General features: G+C 48.2%; 1 protein-coding gene across 13 annotated transcripts in view; it reads left to right on the top strand.

Annotated features, from left to right (window-relative positions):
• PCNT (pericentrin) overlaps window positions 1-14,629 on the top strand; it is a 111,755-nt gene that overhangs the window by 40,912 nt on the left and 56,214 nt on the right. The gene's annotated exons all lie outside the window — the stretch shown is intronic.

The raw sequence follows: 14,629 nt of genomic DNA, 5'->3' as shown, positions 1-14,629 counted from the left end.
AAAGTGCATCTGACCTCACGGGGTTTGGTGTGCTCCTCGCAGCAGCCTGGCTCTCCCCTTGTGGCTGCTTCATGAGCTGAAACCCTGTGTCGTGTTTCCAGAGCAGGGACTGTCCCTAAGATCAGTATGGAAGGGAAGTTCTGGAGAAGGCTTGTTACCTGGGGCTGGCGCCTACCTTTCTTCATCTGCAGAACCATGGCATCTGCGTCTCTCCAGTAGGACACTGCTGCTTGGCCTAAAACGGGTTGCTGCAGGTTTCATCTCCTTGCAGTGGACGAGCTGCCGTGTGGTGTGTGGGCCGGGTGGGCGTCCCTGGTGCTGCCCCGCAGGGCGTGGATGGCGGGGCAGGAGTGAGGCTGCGGCAGGAGGAGCTGGCTGCAGCCCTGCTCGTAGGGGCACCTGCTGGAGAGGAGAGGAGTGAAGCCGCGTGCCTGCATGCATGCGTGGGGCTGAGAGGCAGAGGCAGCCAGAGGGCCTGCAGGTGAGCCGCCCCCAGCCTGCGATGCGTCCCTCTCCTGGGCGGCGGTGGCTTCAGGGACGGTGGGTGATGGGGCTGCCGGGTGCCCTGGGGCTCCTCCTTGGAACGCGGTGCTGCTGGCCCATGGTCACTGAGTGTTGGTGATGCCCCCCAGACTCTCCTCTGTGCAGTGGTACCTGCCATGCTTGCCCTCTGACCCTGCCTGCTGCCCTTCCCCTTGTCTGCATGGTGCCGGCCACTTGCTGCCTCTGTTTCCAGAACATAAGGGCTGTGTTCTCTGAACTTGACCTTGTGCACTGCGTGGAAACTTGTGCTCTGGCCTCCTTTTCATCAAATCACCTTCTCAGGGAGCCCTTCCCTCACTGCCCGATGGGGCCACCAATTGCGCGTCCTGCAGACCGCACAGCATTCTTCCTAGCAGAGCGTGTGGTGTGACGTGCTTATCCTGTCTGCTCTCTGCTCTGCTCAGTCTTGTGTCCCTGGGCCCAAAGCAGCGCCAGACCATGGCCTCCCGGGGAGCTCGCTGCGGGGGGCTGTAATGCAGTGTCCCCGCAGCCCCCCTCTTCTGGCAAGCCTCTGAGGTGGACTTGTTGCTGGTGCCAGTGGCTCTGCCACTCCTTCTTAGGGTCTCGGAGGTTGGGGTGGGGAGTGAGGGTGTCAGGACCCCCCAGGGGAAACCTGGAGGGCAGTGTCCTTGTTGCCAGGGCCCTGACCTTACCTGGCAGCCAGCGGCCCAGCACGCGGTCTGCTCCAGGGGCCGTGGGCAGCTGGCCAGAAGGGGGTGGAGGCGACTGTACTAGTCTAGGTGACAGTTGACCAAGGCCCACAGGTGGAGGAGGAATGGGAGGGCTCGGGCGAAGCTCCAGGGCCCCGAGGGTTTCCTGAGGCTCACCGGGGTCTGCGGGAGCGAGGTTGACCGTGGCGCTTGGAAAGGTGACCAGCCGTGGGGCTCCTGTCGTCTGTTCCCCGTGCCTCTGTGCGGGGTGGGATTTGCCCAGCAGGGGGGCCTCCTGGTATGCAGTGCGGGGCACCCTGTCCCCACTGCACACATGCTTGTACACACACGCGGGCCCACGTGATTTTACATTCTGTCCTTGCAGGCTTGGGAAACCCCTGGCTGGACCCCAGGGGCCCTTCCCCAATGTTTGTATTTGAAGGCTCATGTCTCCCTAACTTCGGGTCTTTGTGGGGGTGAGAACCTGTGTGATGCATGTCACGCGTGGTTGGCATTTTATGTGACGCCTGTGCACAAGACTGATGTGTACACCAGGCTCAGCACTCTTTGTATGGGGCCTCACCAGGGGCGTGTGCACGCCCGTTTCTGACACCAGGACCAGGCCCCGCCACTCACTGGGCTCCCAGGTGACCAGTCAGCGCTGCGGTCATGTGCGTGAAGCCAAAGTGCCCAGAAGGAGGAAAGGTGGTTACAGAAATCAGGGAAGCCTGCCTACGTATGAGATTCATCCCCCTTTCTTTGCTGGCAAGTCTGGGAGTTGACGTTTTTCTTGACATTTGGTCCTTGGGCTCTGAGTTGCCCTGAAAGCGGCCACTCGGTGGGATTCCATGTTTGATGGGAGGAGAGGACAAAGGAGGCACCATGCCGGGAGCTGTGCCCTCCCGCAGGCAGCCTGGAGGCGCCCCCGGCCACCAGCTCACAGGCAGGCACACAGCATCCTGGCAGCATCTCAGTCTTCTCTTCCCAATGTCCTCTTACTCTGCACTGAAAGAGGACGAAGTCGCCTCTGCGTCTCCTCAGGCTCCTAGAGTCCCCTCGGTGTCCCTTTAGCCTCCTCAGTGTCCCCACAGCCCCCCATAGTTTACTCAGTGTCCCCCTGCCCATTGAGTCGCCATCCTGAGGGGCCAGCATGGGTCATGTGGCCTCCAGGAAGTTGCTTCGAGGGCAGTAGAGCAGAGGGTGTGAGATGGACAGTGGCTCTGGCGAAAGGCACGTGACGGGGGCTGCTGGCAGGTCCCACGTGCCCGGGCGGCAGGGGCTGGCCGCTGGGCAGGCCCCACGGCACTCTGCAGCTTGCCGACGGGGTCCAGGCAAGGTGTGTCTGGGGGGTCAGACCTGCGCTACACTGAGGGCACCTGCTGTGTGCCACCCCGGCCTTTCCCCTGTGCTGCCCACTGACTTCCACCTTCGGCCGCTGACAGCCCTGCGCGCTTTGTGGTCTCAGAGCCAGTGCTGGTGAAGGTGCATGTCCCCTGTCGGCCCTGCTTCCTACAGGTTCACCTGCTGCACCTGCTCATTCAGGTCGGTGGTCCCTGCTGTGCCGCCAAGGGGGTGAGTGTTGTACGTGCTGTACGTCGTGTCTTCTGTGCAGCTGATTTCACAGGACGACCGCGGTGCCCTGGGGAGGTGGGGGTATACTTCTGCCCGTCTTAACGTTTTGTGGAGAAAATGTCAGCATGACACGCAGCAGAGTTTAGTACAGCTCCCCACCTGGCTACCCAGTAGGGACGCACACCTTGTGGCATCAGCCCTCCCCACCCCCCAGTTGTTTAAGGCAAACCCCTGGCATCAGGTGTGCTCACCTGGGACACATCACTCTCTGACTCTACCAAGTCAGCCCCCCCCAGTATAGCACAGCCAGGACCACTCTCACCTGAAAGTTGACAGCGACAATCTTCATTTCGTCCCACATCCAGCCTCAGGGCCAGTTCCCTCCAGTGGTCGCTCAGGTCAGGGCCACCCGGCCCCGTTTGCCCCGCTCATTTTTCCTGGCTCCTTGGCTGAGCGTCTAGGCTTCCCTGTCCCCTGTCAGAGCCAATATGCCTGCATGTGTGGCCAGGTTGAGGTCTGTGAGTTGGTGCAAGCTCACACTTTACCCACAAATGTGAATTACATAAAGCCTTGGGATGCCAGGGTCATTGTCCCTACAATGGCTGGGATGAGCTCTTCTTCCTCTACCAACAGGTTTCATCTGGGCCACAAATATCTGTGCAACTAACTGCAAAGCAGTGTTACTTACCAGACGTTACTTAACGTACGCATGTGAGGTGATTGGGTCACTCTCCCGGTCCCCTCCCTGTGGAGTGAGCTTGTGACCGAGTGCTCTGAAACGTCCTTTTCTTAGAGATGTGCCTCCATGAAGAACCCTCCCTTGGGGGCAACACCCAGCAGAGGTCTGGAAAGAGAAGTGAACTGTAGCGTGCCCAGGACTGATTCTGCAAGGCAGCTTCCCCTTTTCTTGGAAAAACACATGTATTTATATGACAACTTTGAAAATATAAAGAGACCCTGTGGTCAGCTTAGATATGGCTTGAATGTCCGAATTCACTATCAGTTGAATTTATTTTTATAACTACCTCGATGTTGTTTGTGCAGTACTGTTAGGTTGGTGCAAAACTAATTGTGGTTTAAAAGGTTAAAAACAATTGCAAAAACCACAATTAATTTTGCACCAACCTAATATACATAGTTTTTTTTTCTTCTTCAGGCATACCGACTATGTTTTCTTAATGATTGATGTATGTATGACATTTCCCATATAATTCTGTGGGGTTTTAGAAAAACCTAAGAATAACTTCTTAAAAACATCTTTTTCTTATATTGATCTATCGTTAGAACCTGGCAAATTAAACCAAGTTTTACTTAAGGCTGGAAATAGAAATGATTGTCTGTAAGGGGTCTTATGGGTGGGGAGTCACGTGAGTCAAACTTCCTTTGGCCGGTGCAGTCATGTGGAGGGGTGGCTTCAGCATGCGCCCTCCTGCCAGATGTCCCCAGCGGTCAGATTCCTGGGCCCCCGAGATGGCACGGGCACCCCCTGTGACTGAGACCGCACATGGCTGGCCTTCACTTTGTCATCATGCCATCTGAAGGTCCCGCTCCAGGCTTGGGGCTCACTGCCCTCCCAGATGGGAAGTTGGGGCGATTACCAGCTGCCCCAATGCACATGGGATGGGCACTCTGGGTTAGCTCCCTTCTGGCCTGGGTTGTGCAGCCCTGTTAGACCTGGTGTGTGTGCGCTGGTCTCAAACCCTCCTGAAGCCACGAGCAGGGCGAGGAGTCTGCCATGGCTCGGCCCAGCCATCCTGGTTGTGCTGCTAGCATTGGCCGCGGGCAAGGAGGCACTGGACGTCCTTGGGCCGGTTCCTTGGCTCACCGTTCCCTGCCAGGGCTCCACGTATGGTCCACCCGCGGTCCTCTCCGTTCATAGACAGTGTGACACAGTGACCCGAGGACCACATGACTGGACAGAGGCGGCCTGAGCGTGCTACCCCTTGTGCTGTCTGGCGCTCCGTGTGGGCACTGCGCTCAGGGGTGTGGGGAGCTCCTGGGCTCCCATCCTTGCCTCAAGCAGAGGTTGCTGTGTCTGTTTTTATATATTAGGCTTCTGTGAAAGGTTTTTGTCTGAAGGACGCCATCTGGCTCAGAAAAGTTCCCCAATCCATGTGTGTGGCCCCCGCCTCTTAACAGCGTTTAATGGGTGTGGTGAGCCGAGAGCTTTGCCACCAGCGCCCATTCACTAAAGGTGCTCGCTGGAGATAGAAGCCCCCCAGCGGGGTCCCGAGAGCTCAGCTGCTGTGGCTCAGTGTCCGGTGTGACTGGGGGTCACGCTCTATCATGTTCTGGGAGATTTGCCTTCTCTTGGGAATTGATGTTTTTTATTTTTCCCAGGGTCCTTCACAACTGGTGGAAGAATTTGATGGGGGTGTGTTTCGGGGAAGGGACTGTGGCCCTGCTGTCTGTGGTGCCCGCTGGTTTTGGGGTTGTGTTCTCGTGTTCACCAGCATTTCATGATTCGCACACGCGGACCGGCACCCCGGGGGGAACCCAGCTGCTCTCAGGACTGCAGCGTCCTTCCCGGGAGGTGGCCCTGTGGACTAACCGAGATAATTAACGTTCTCTGCAACTTTGCAGTGTGCCCTAACTCAGAAACTGCGCTTGAATTCTAAAGGATTGGACTTAATTGTGTTTCAGGAGAGAAAGTTGATGACAATGATCTGTGTTGATTCACAAATGGCTTCTTGAACTTGAGAGTACAATTTCAGTGTTTTGCCGTGCAGGCCCCATTTCTGACCTTTGTGACTGAGGCAAGGACCCAGAGCCTTCACACAGTGGCTCCGTGTGTCTTCACAGAGAAAACCGGGTGAATGAGGGTCAGCTCGGGAATGGACACTTGTCCCCGCATAAGATCAGCTCGGTGTCCACGCTGTCTGTGAGGCCCACCCGGCTGTCCCAGCCAGAGTTGCTGGGTTCAGAGGGATGTTTCATTGTACATAAACTTTGCTATGCAAACTTAAAACAAGCTACTTGCATCATCTCAGGGACAGTTTCTGTAGGCCACCCTTTTCATTCCTTTTTGTATTGAGATTGGCTGGTTAGCATACCTTGTCTGCTAAGAAATTGTCACAAATATTTTAAACCTGAGAAAGCTTGTCTGTCTGTCTGCCTTGCTGTGGTGTCACAGCAGGCCCCATGAGGCTGGTCTTGCTTTAACGGGCCATTTCCACAGAAGGATGTCTGCGTAGTGTGACCGCTTTCAGCACCTTCGTGTCTCAGGCTGATCTTACTGTGGGTTTTTTCTGTGTGTGTGGTTTTTTATTTATTTATTTATTTTTTATTAGTTACAGGTGCACAAAACAATGTAATAGACATTTATCATTTATATCCCTCACACAGTGTCAACCCCCCTCCCGCCATCCACTATCCCTCTGACATTGTACACAGCCATTACATTTTCACTGTCTCTGTTCCTAATGCTGTGCTCCGCTTCTTGTAACTACATATACATGTAAAATTATAGTTGACATTCATTATTGTTCAGCTTCAGGTGTACAGTGCAGTGATCAGGCATCTACATCTTCCCTGAGGTGGTCTCCCAAATGGGACATATGTCCATCAGATACCCTACAAAATCTTTACAACATTGATTACATTCCCCAAATTGACTTTCGTATCCCCGTGGCCATCTTGTGGTTACTGACTGTGCTTTCTAATCCCCTCACCTTCCCCCTTATCCACACACCCCCTCCCATCTAGCAACCATGTTTTTCCTCTATGTCTCCAAAACTGTTTCTGATTAGTTCATTCACTTATTCTTTTCTTTAGATTCCGCATGTAAGTGAGATCATATGGCATTTGTCTTTCTCTGTCTGACTTATTTCACTTAACATAATGTTCGCTAGGTCCATCCATATTGTTGCAAATGGTAAGATTTCTTTCTTCTTTATGGCTGCGTAATACTCCATTGTATAAATGTACCACAGTTTCTTAATCCAGTCATCTACCGAGGGGCATTTCGGTTGTTTCCATGTCTTGGCTATTGTATATAGTGCTGCAGTAAACATAGGGGTGCATACATTTTTTTGAATTAGAGTTTTGAATTTCTCCGGATAGATACCTAGGAGTGGAATTTCTGGATCATAAGGTAGTTCCATTTTCAGATTTTTGAGATACCTCCATACTGTTTTCCATAGGGGCTGCACCAATCTGCAATCCCACCAACAGTACACAAGGGTTCCCTTTTCTCCACATTCTCGCCAGCACTTGTTGTTTATTGATTTATTGATGACAGCCATTTTGGCCGGGGTGAGGTGGTATCTCATTGTGGTTTTTATTTGCATTTCTCTAATGCTTAGTGAGGTTGAGCATTTTTTTCATATGCCTGTTTGCCAACTGTATGTCCTTTTTAGAAAAATGTCTCTTCATGTCCTCTGCCCAATTTTTAATTGGGTTGTTTGTTTTTTTGGAGTTGAGTTGAGTGAGTTTTTTTAATAAATTTTGGATATTAACCCCTTATCGGATATATCATTGGCAAATGTCTTCTTCCATTCAGTAGGATACCTTTTTGTTTTATTGATGGTTTCCTTTGCTGTGAAAAACTTTTTAGTTTGATATAACCCCACATGTTTATTTTTTCTCTTGCTTCCCTTGCCTGAGGGGCTATATCAGTAAAAATCTTACTCCAGGTAATGTCTGTAAACTTTCTTCCTATATTTTCTTCTAGGAATTTTATGGTTTCAGATCTTACATTTAAGTCTTTAAGCCATTTTTAATTTATTCTTGTATATAATGTAAGGAGGTAGTCCAGCTTCATTTTTTTGCATGTGTCTGTCCAGGTTTCCCAGCACCATTTGTTGAATAGACTGTCTATACCCCACTGTAAATTCTTTCTTCCATTATCGTAGATTAAATGACCATATAGGCATGGATTTATTTCTGGGCTCTCTATTCTGTTCCATTGACCTATGTGTCTGTTTTTATGCCAGTACCATGCTGTTTTGATTACTGTAGCCTTGTAGTATAATTTGATGTCAGATATCATTATACCTCCCACTTTGTTCTTATTTCTCAAGATTGCTGAGGCTATCCGGGGTCTTTTATGGTTCCATATAAATTTTAGAATTATATGTTCTATTTCTGTGAAAAATGTCCTTGGTAGTTTGATGGGAATTGCATTGAATATGTATATTGCCTTAGGCAGTATGGACATTTTAACTATGTTAATTCTTCCTGTCCATGAACACAGTATGTGTTTCCATCTATTTGTATCTTCTTTAATTTCTCTCTTCACTGTCTTAGAATTTTCTGAATACAGATCTTTTACTTCTTTGGTTAAATTTATTCCCAGGTATTTTATAGACTTTGAAGAAATTGTAAATGGGATTGTTTTGTTAATTTCTCCTTCTGATATTTTATTATTGGTATATACAAATGCACTGATTAGTGAATATTAATTTTGTACCCTGCTACTCTACTAAATTCATTTATCAGCTCTAATAGTTTCTTGGTGGAGTCTTTAGGGTTCTCTATATATACTGTCATGTTATCTGCATATATAATGACAATTTTACTTCCTCCTTACCAATTTGGATGCCTTTTATTTCTTTTTCTTGTCTGATTGCTGTGGCTAGAACTTCCAGCACTATGTTGAATAGAAGTGGAGAAAGTGGGCAACCTTGCCTTGTTCCTGATCTTAAGGGGGAATGGTTTTAGCTTTTCACCATTGAGTATGATGTTAGCTGTGGGTTTATCATATATGGCGTTTACCATGTTGAGATAATGACCCCTCTATTCCCACTTTCTTAAGGGTTTTTTATCATAAATTGCTGCTGGATTTTGTCAAATGCTTTTTCTGCATCTATTGATATGATCATATGATTTTTACTTTCCATTTTGTTAATGTGGTGTATCACATGAATTGATTTGCGGATGTTGAACCACCCTTGCATACCAGGAATGAATCCCACTTGATCATGGTATATGATCTTTTTAATGTATTGCTGAATTCTGTTCGCTAATATTTTGTTGAGGATTTTTGCATCTGATTTCGGGATCAGGGTGATAGTGGCCTCGTAGAAAGTGTTTGGGAGCCTTCCCTCCTTCTGGTTGTTTTGGGAAAGCTTGAGGAGAATAGATGATAATTCTTTTTTGAATGTTTTGTAAAATTCACTGTAAAGCCATCTAGTCTGGGGCTTTTGTTTGTTGGGAGATTGTTGATTACTGATTCAATTTCCCTGTTGGTAATCAGTCTATTCAGTTTTTCCGTTTCTTCTTGAATTAGCCTTGGAAGGTTGTGTGCTTTTAGAAAATTGTCCATTTCTTCCAAATTGTCAAATTTGTTGGCATAATTGCTCATAGTAATTTCTTAAAATTTTTTGTATTTCTGTGGTGTTTGTTGTCACTTCTCCTCTTTTATTTCTGATTTTATTAATTTGGGTCTTCTTCTTTTTTTTGTTGAGTCTGGCTAAAGGTTTGTCGATTTTGTTTGTCTACTCTAAAAACCCACTCTTGGATTCATTGAACTTTCGTATTGTTCTTCTGGTTTTTATTTTCATTTATTTCCGCTCTGATCTTTATTATCTTCTTCCTTGTACTCCCTTTGGGCTTATTTTGCTGTTCTTTTTCCACATCCCTTAAGTGTGAAGATAATCTGTTGATTAGTGATGTTTCTTGTTTCTTTAGGTAGGCCTGCAATGCTATGAATTTCCCTCTTAGGACTGCTTTTGCTGCATCCCACAGATTTTGGGTTGTCATGTTTTCATTTTCGTTTGTCTTGAGATATCTTTTGATTTCTTCTTGATCTCCTGCTTGACCCATTCATTATTTAGTAACATGTTATTCAGCCTCCATGAATTTGTGTGTCTTCCAGTTTTTTTCCTGTAGTTCATTTCTAATTTCATAGCACTGTGGTCAGAGAAGACAGTGGTATGATTTCAGTTTTCTTAAATTTGTCAAGACCTGTTTTATGGCCTAACATGTAATCTATCTTGGAAAATGTGCACTTGAAAAGAACGTGTATTCTGCAGCTTTGGGGTGAAATGCTCTGAAAATATCAATAAAATCCAAGGGGTCCAATGTATCATTTAAGGCTGTTGTTTCCATATTGGTTTTCTGTCTGGAAGACCTGTCCCTTGTCAGAGGTGTGTTGAAGTCCCCTACTATGATAGTGTTACTGTTGATCTCTGTCTTTATGTCAGTCAATATCTATTTTGTATATTTAGGTGCTCCTATGTTGGGTGCATAGATGTTTACTAGGGTTATGTCCTCTTGTCGACTCGATCCCCTTATTATTATATAGTGCCCATCTTTGTCTTTTAATATGTTCTTCATTTTAAAGTCTATTTTGTTAGATATAAGTATTGCAACTCCAGCTTTTTTCTCATTTCCGCTTGCATGAAATACCTTACTCCTTCCCTTCACTTTTAACCTGTCTGTGTCTTTTGATCTGAGATGAGTCTCTTGTATACAGCATATACAAGGGTCTTGCTTTCTTATCCACTCAGCCACCCTATGTCTTTTGATTGGAGCATTTAATACATTTACATTTAAAGTGATTATTGATAGGTACATAGCTATTGCCGTTTTTAAATTTGTAGTTAGATTGTTTTCATCTTTCTTCTGTTTACAGAAGTCCTTTTAATATTTCCTGCAATGCTGGCTTGGTGGTAATAAATTCCTTTAGCTTATTCTTTTCTGGGAAGCTCTTTATCTCTCCTTCAATTTTAAATGATAGCCTTGCTGGATAAAGCAATCTAGGTTGTAGGCCTTTGTTTTCCATCACTTTGAGTATCTCCTGCCACTCCCTCCTGGCCTTCAATGTTTCTGCAGAAAAGTCTTTTGATAGTTTTATGGGAGTTCCCTTGTATGTAACCCTCTCTCTTTCTCTTGCTGCTTTTAGGATTCTCTCTCTGTCTTTAACCTTTGCCATTTTAACTATAATGTGTCTTGGTGTGGGCCTGTTTCGGTTTATCCTAGTTTGAACTCTGCACTTCCTGGGCTTGCATGTCGGTTTCCTTCACCAGATTAGGGAAGTTTTCAGAAATTATTACTTCACATATGTTCTCAATCCCTTGCTTCTTCTCTTCACCTTCTGGTATTCCTATGATGCACATGTTGTTGCGCTTGATGTTATCCCATAGGTCTCTTAAACCATCTTCATTGTTTTTTATTTTTTCTTTTTGTTGTTCTGTTTGGGTGATCTCTGATAACCTGTCTTCTAAGTCGCTGATTCAATCCTCTGCTTCATCTAACCTGCTGGTAATTCCTTCAAGTGTATTCTTTATTTCAGTTATTGTGTTCTTTAGTTCTAACTGGTTGTTCATTATGATTTCTCTATCCTTCTTTATGTCGTCACTAAGCTCCTTTAACATTCTAATCATCAGTGTTCTGAACTCTGTCTCTGATAGGTTGGTTACCTCTATTTCATTTGGTTCCAATTCTGGAGGTTTCTTCTGTTCTTTTATTTGGGACATGTTTCTTTGTTTCCCCATTCTGGCTGACTCTCTGTGTTTGCTTCGATGTATTAGGTAGATCCCCTAGGGTTCTTAGTTCTTGCTGGGTTATCTTATGTAGTATGTGTCCTTTATATTTAACTTGCATCTACTTCATTCTTCTCCTCTGCGTATGCTCCAAAGGTGACTCTTATGTTGTGTATATTGTCCTGTTAAAGTTGATCTTTAATTGCTTTTAGCTTGTGAGTAGGTGGGATGGACTCCTAGGCTGACTAGTTGTGAGACGTGGCTCTGCCCACAGCAGGATGTTCTGCTGCGTAAGGGGTGACCACTCAAATGAGGCTTGGTCCCTATGGGTTCTTGTGCCTGTAGAGAATTCCCTCTGGGTGTGTCAATTGTAGGTCCAACCCGGTAGTACTCTGGTTTGGTCTGGAGTTGGCCTCTGGGTGTGTTGGATCTTGTGCCTCTTGAGCTGGACCCTGGTGTAGGGCGATTTCAGAACAAAGCAAATCACCAAGCACAACAACAACATCAACAACAACAATAACAAAGAAAATACCAAATACATTCACATGTAAAAACAACCGGTAACCCACAATCAACACAGGCAAAAATACCAAAGAGAGAAAAACAAAACAAAACAAAAAAGCAGTGCCAGTATTGGCTTAAGCCAACCAAGTAATCTCCCGGTCGTCCTCTGCTGTACCAAAGAGTCCTCTGCGTCTTGTGCAGGCAGAGCCGGTCACCTGGTGCCCAGAGTGACCCTGACACTGCAGTTCTAGATGAGTGGGGTTATGGGGTCTGGATGGTAGTTTTTACAAAGTCAGTGCAGTTTCTGCTCTTGCCTGCACATATGCGCACTGCGAGTAACACAGCCAGCCCTGTGCCCAGGTCTCCTGAGTCTTATGGCACTTCTTCCGTGTGTGTGGGGGGGGGGGGGCGGGCGGGAGATTTCTGAGCTGCTGAAAGCCCAGAGCTGCGTCTGCCACCTACTGTTGACCCCTGGGAGTGTCTCCACTGTTGTAATTGGCCTGCCATAGGCAGGTCAGAAAGGGTGGGGGCTGGGGATGGAGGAGTCTTCTCTCTCCCAGCCCAGCCGTGTCACACTCTTCCCAGCCTCTTCCCTGGGTCAGAGCTGCAAGCCGGGTCTCCCAGATCCTGAGTGCTATGGCTCCTCTATAGTCTGACACTACTCCTCAGTTCAGGGACCAGCTTAAGTCTCTGGAAGGGCAGGGGTAGGATTGGGAGAGTGGGGGGAGGGGCCAGGTATGGTGTTTACATCCTTTGTCTGACCTAGGGCCCAGCTGGAGGTCTCAGCTGAGGTTACTGCCTCAAATGCTCGATATGCTGCCCTCTCGGCGGGAGAGATGAGCTGTGAGGCGTAAAGAAAGAGCCCACTTCTTGGCTCTTGTGGTCTCTGTTCCTTCCTAGGACCCCCTGCGTCTCCACAGCCGCAGATGCGGGCTGCGTCTCCACTCAGCTCCCTCCCCTCTTCCCCTGCTCGCCCAGTTTGCCCACCTTCAAGTAATCCCCGTTCAGGTCTCAGCTTTTCTGTGTGATGAGCAGAGAGTCCTTTGATGGGTTATAGATGTTCAATTTGGGGTAAGTTCCGGAGGAAAACTCAAGAAGTCCGCCTCGCTGCCGCCATTCCTATGACGTCACTCCCTGTTTTGTTTTTTTAATGACAGTTTTATTGAGATAGCATTCACATAACATAAAAATCACTTTCAAAATGTACATTTCAGTGGTTTTTAGTACAGTCACAAAGTATGCATCTGTTGCCACTAATTCCAGAACATTTGCGTCACCACACAAAGCAGCCCCCTTACCCATTTGCAGCCTCCCTCAGGCCCCCAGCCCCCTGCCACCACTCGTGTACTTTGCATGGATTTGCCTTTTCTGGATGGTTTACAGAAATGGTACCTGTCACATATGTGCTCTGTGTCTGGCTTCTTTCTCAGCCTGCCGTTTCCGGGTTCACAGTAGCCATTGCGGGTCAGTGCCTGCACGTCTCCGCTCCCCTCTATCCCTCCATTGTTGCCTTCTTTTCATTTCCTTGGTATTTATTTTCTTAACAGTGTTTGAGCTATTTTGTTAGTGCTCACCCTAGGGTTACAGTGAAGATCTTATAACAGTGTAGTTCAGATCATGTCGGCTTGATTTTCATACTTTATGAGACTGTTCCACGCGGCGGCGGCCCTCCCCCTCCTCTGTTCATGTCGTCTGCAGGTACGTCCATCTGATCCCTGTCACGCTTGTTGCTCTATGCAGTTGTCGTTTAAATCAGGAGGAAAAAGGATTACAAACAAAGTCCATTTATTTTGTCTCTCGTCATTACCTTCCCCAGTGTTCTATGTTTCTTCCTGGATTCATTATTGGCCAGCGTCCTTTCGTGTGAGCCCGAGGGCCTCTTGGTAGTGTTTCCGCAGAGCAGGTCTGGCTGAGGGGTGCTCTATTCCTGTTGTTGGGGGGGTGTCGTGATCCCTCCCTCACTTGGCGAGGGCAGTATCCTGGACGTGGGCTTCCTGGGGCAGTTTCTCCTAGCACCTGTGTCTTCCTTCTGCCACTGACTCTGGTTTCTGATGCACAGCCAGTCCCAGTGGGCCGCCTGTCACTCCATCAAGGGTCCTTGTGTTGAGTCGCTTTCCTCTGGCCCCTTTCGAGATTCTTTTCCCTTGTCTCAGTGGTGTACTTCCGATGTGTCGAGGTGTGGGTCTCTGCGTTTGTTCCCCTTGGACTTCGTGGAGCTTCTCCTGTGTAGATCCCTATTTTCCCATCAGATTGCGCAGGTTTTGGCCCTTTTGCCGTAGGTGTCGTTTCTGCCCTGTTCTTGCCCCTCTGGGATTCCCATTGTGTGGCGTTGGTCTGTATTGGTGGCCCTCAGGCCTTGAGGGTGCGCTTACTTCATTCCTTTCTTTTTCTCTCTGTTCTCCGGACTGACTGAGGCCCCACGTGATCTGTCCTCACGTTTGCTGCTGCTTCTGCCCACTCTGTCGGCAGTGGAGGCCTCTCGGTTTTCGTTTCGGTAACTGTACTTTGCAGCTCCAGGACACCTGTGTGGTTCCCTTTCATACATGTCTCTGTTGTGAGGGGTCTGGCAGGCAGCTAATGTGCCTGCTTGTGGGGAGCTGTGGGTGCAGGTGAGAGCTCAGCGCCTCCCTCAGGTCTCTGGCTCTCTGGGCACCTGCACGGCCTGTGCTCCTGCTTCCAAATGTCCAGGAGTGTGTGGGGGCTTCTCAGAGCCCCCGCTATCTCATTTTCTAGTGTTTCCTTTGGAGGCTTTGGTCAGTCTCTCCTAACTCTGACTGCTACCGTGGCCTCAGGCCATGGGACGTTAAGCAGTTGCTGTGATAGATTTTGACCAGTGGCAGTGAGCTCTGCCTCAGACCAGATAAAAAGCTTCCTTGGGAATGGAGCTTTTCAGAGAGCTGCCAGACAGGTCAGTTGGTGACAGTCGCTAGGGTG

Source organism: Rhinolophus sinicus, linkage group LG01 (genome assembly GCF_036562045.2).
Source record: "Rhinolophus sinicus isolate RSC01 linkage group LG01, ASM3656204v1, whole genome shotgun sequence".
Lineage (NCBI taxonomy): Eukaryota > Metazoa > Chordata > Mammalia > Chiroptera > Rhinolophidae > Rhinolophus > Rhinolophus sinicus.
The sequence above is the reverse complement of the archived record's forward strand: the minus strand, read 5'-3'. Positions and strand labels throughout refer to the sequence as shown.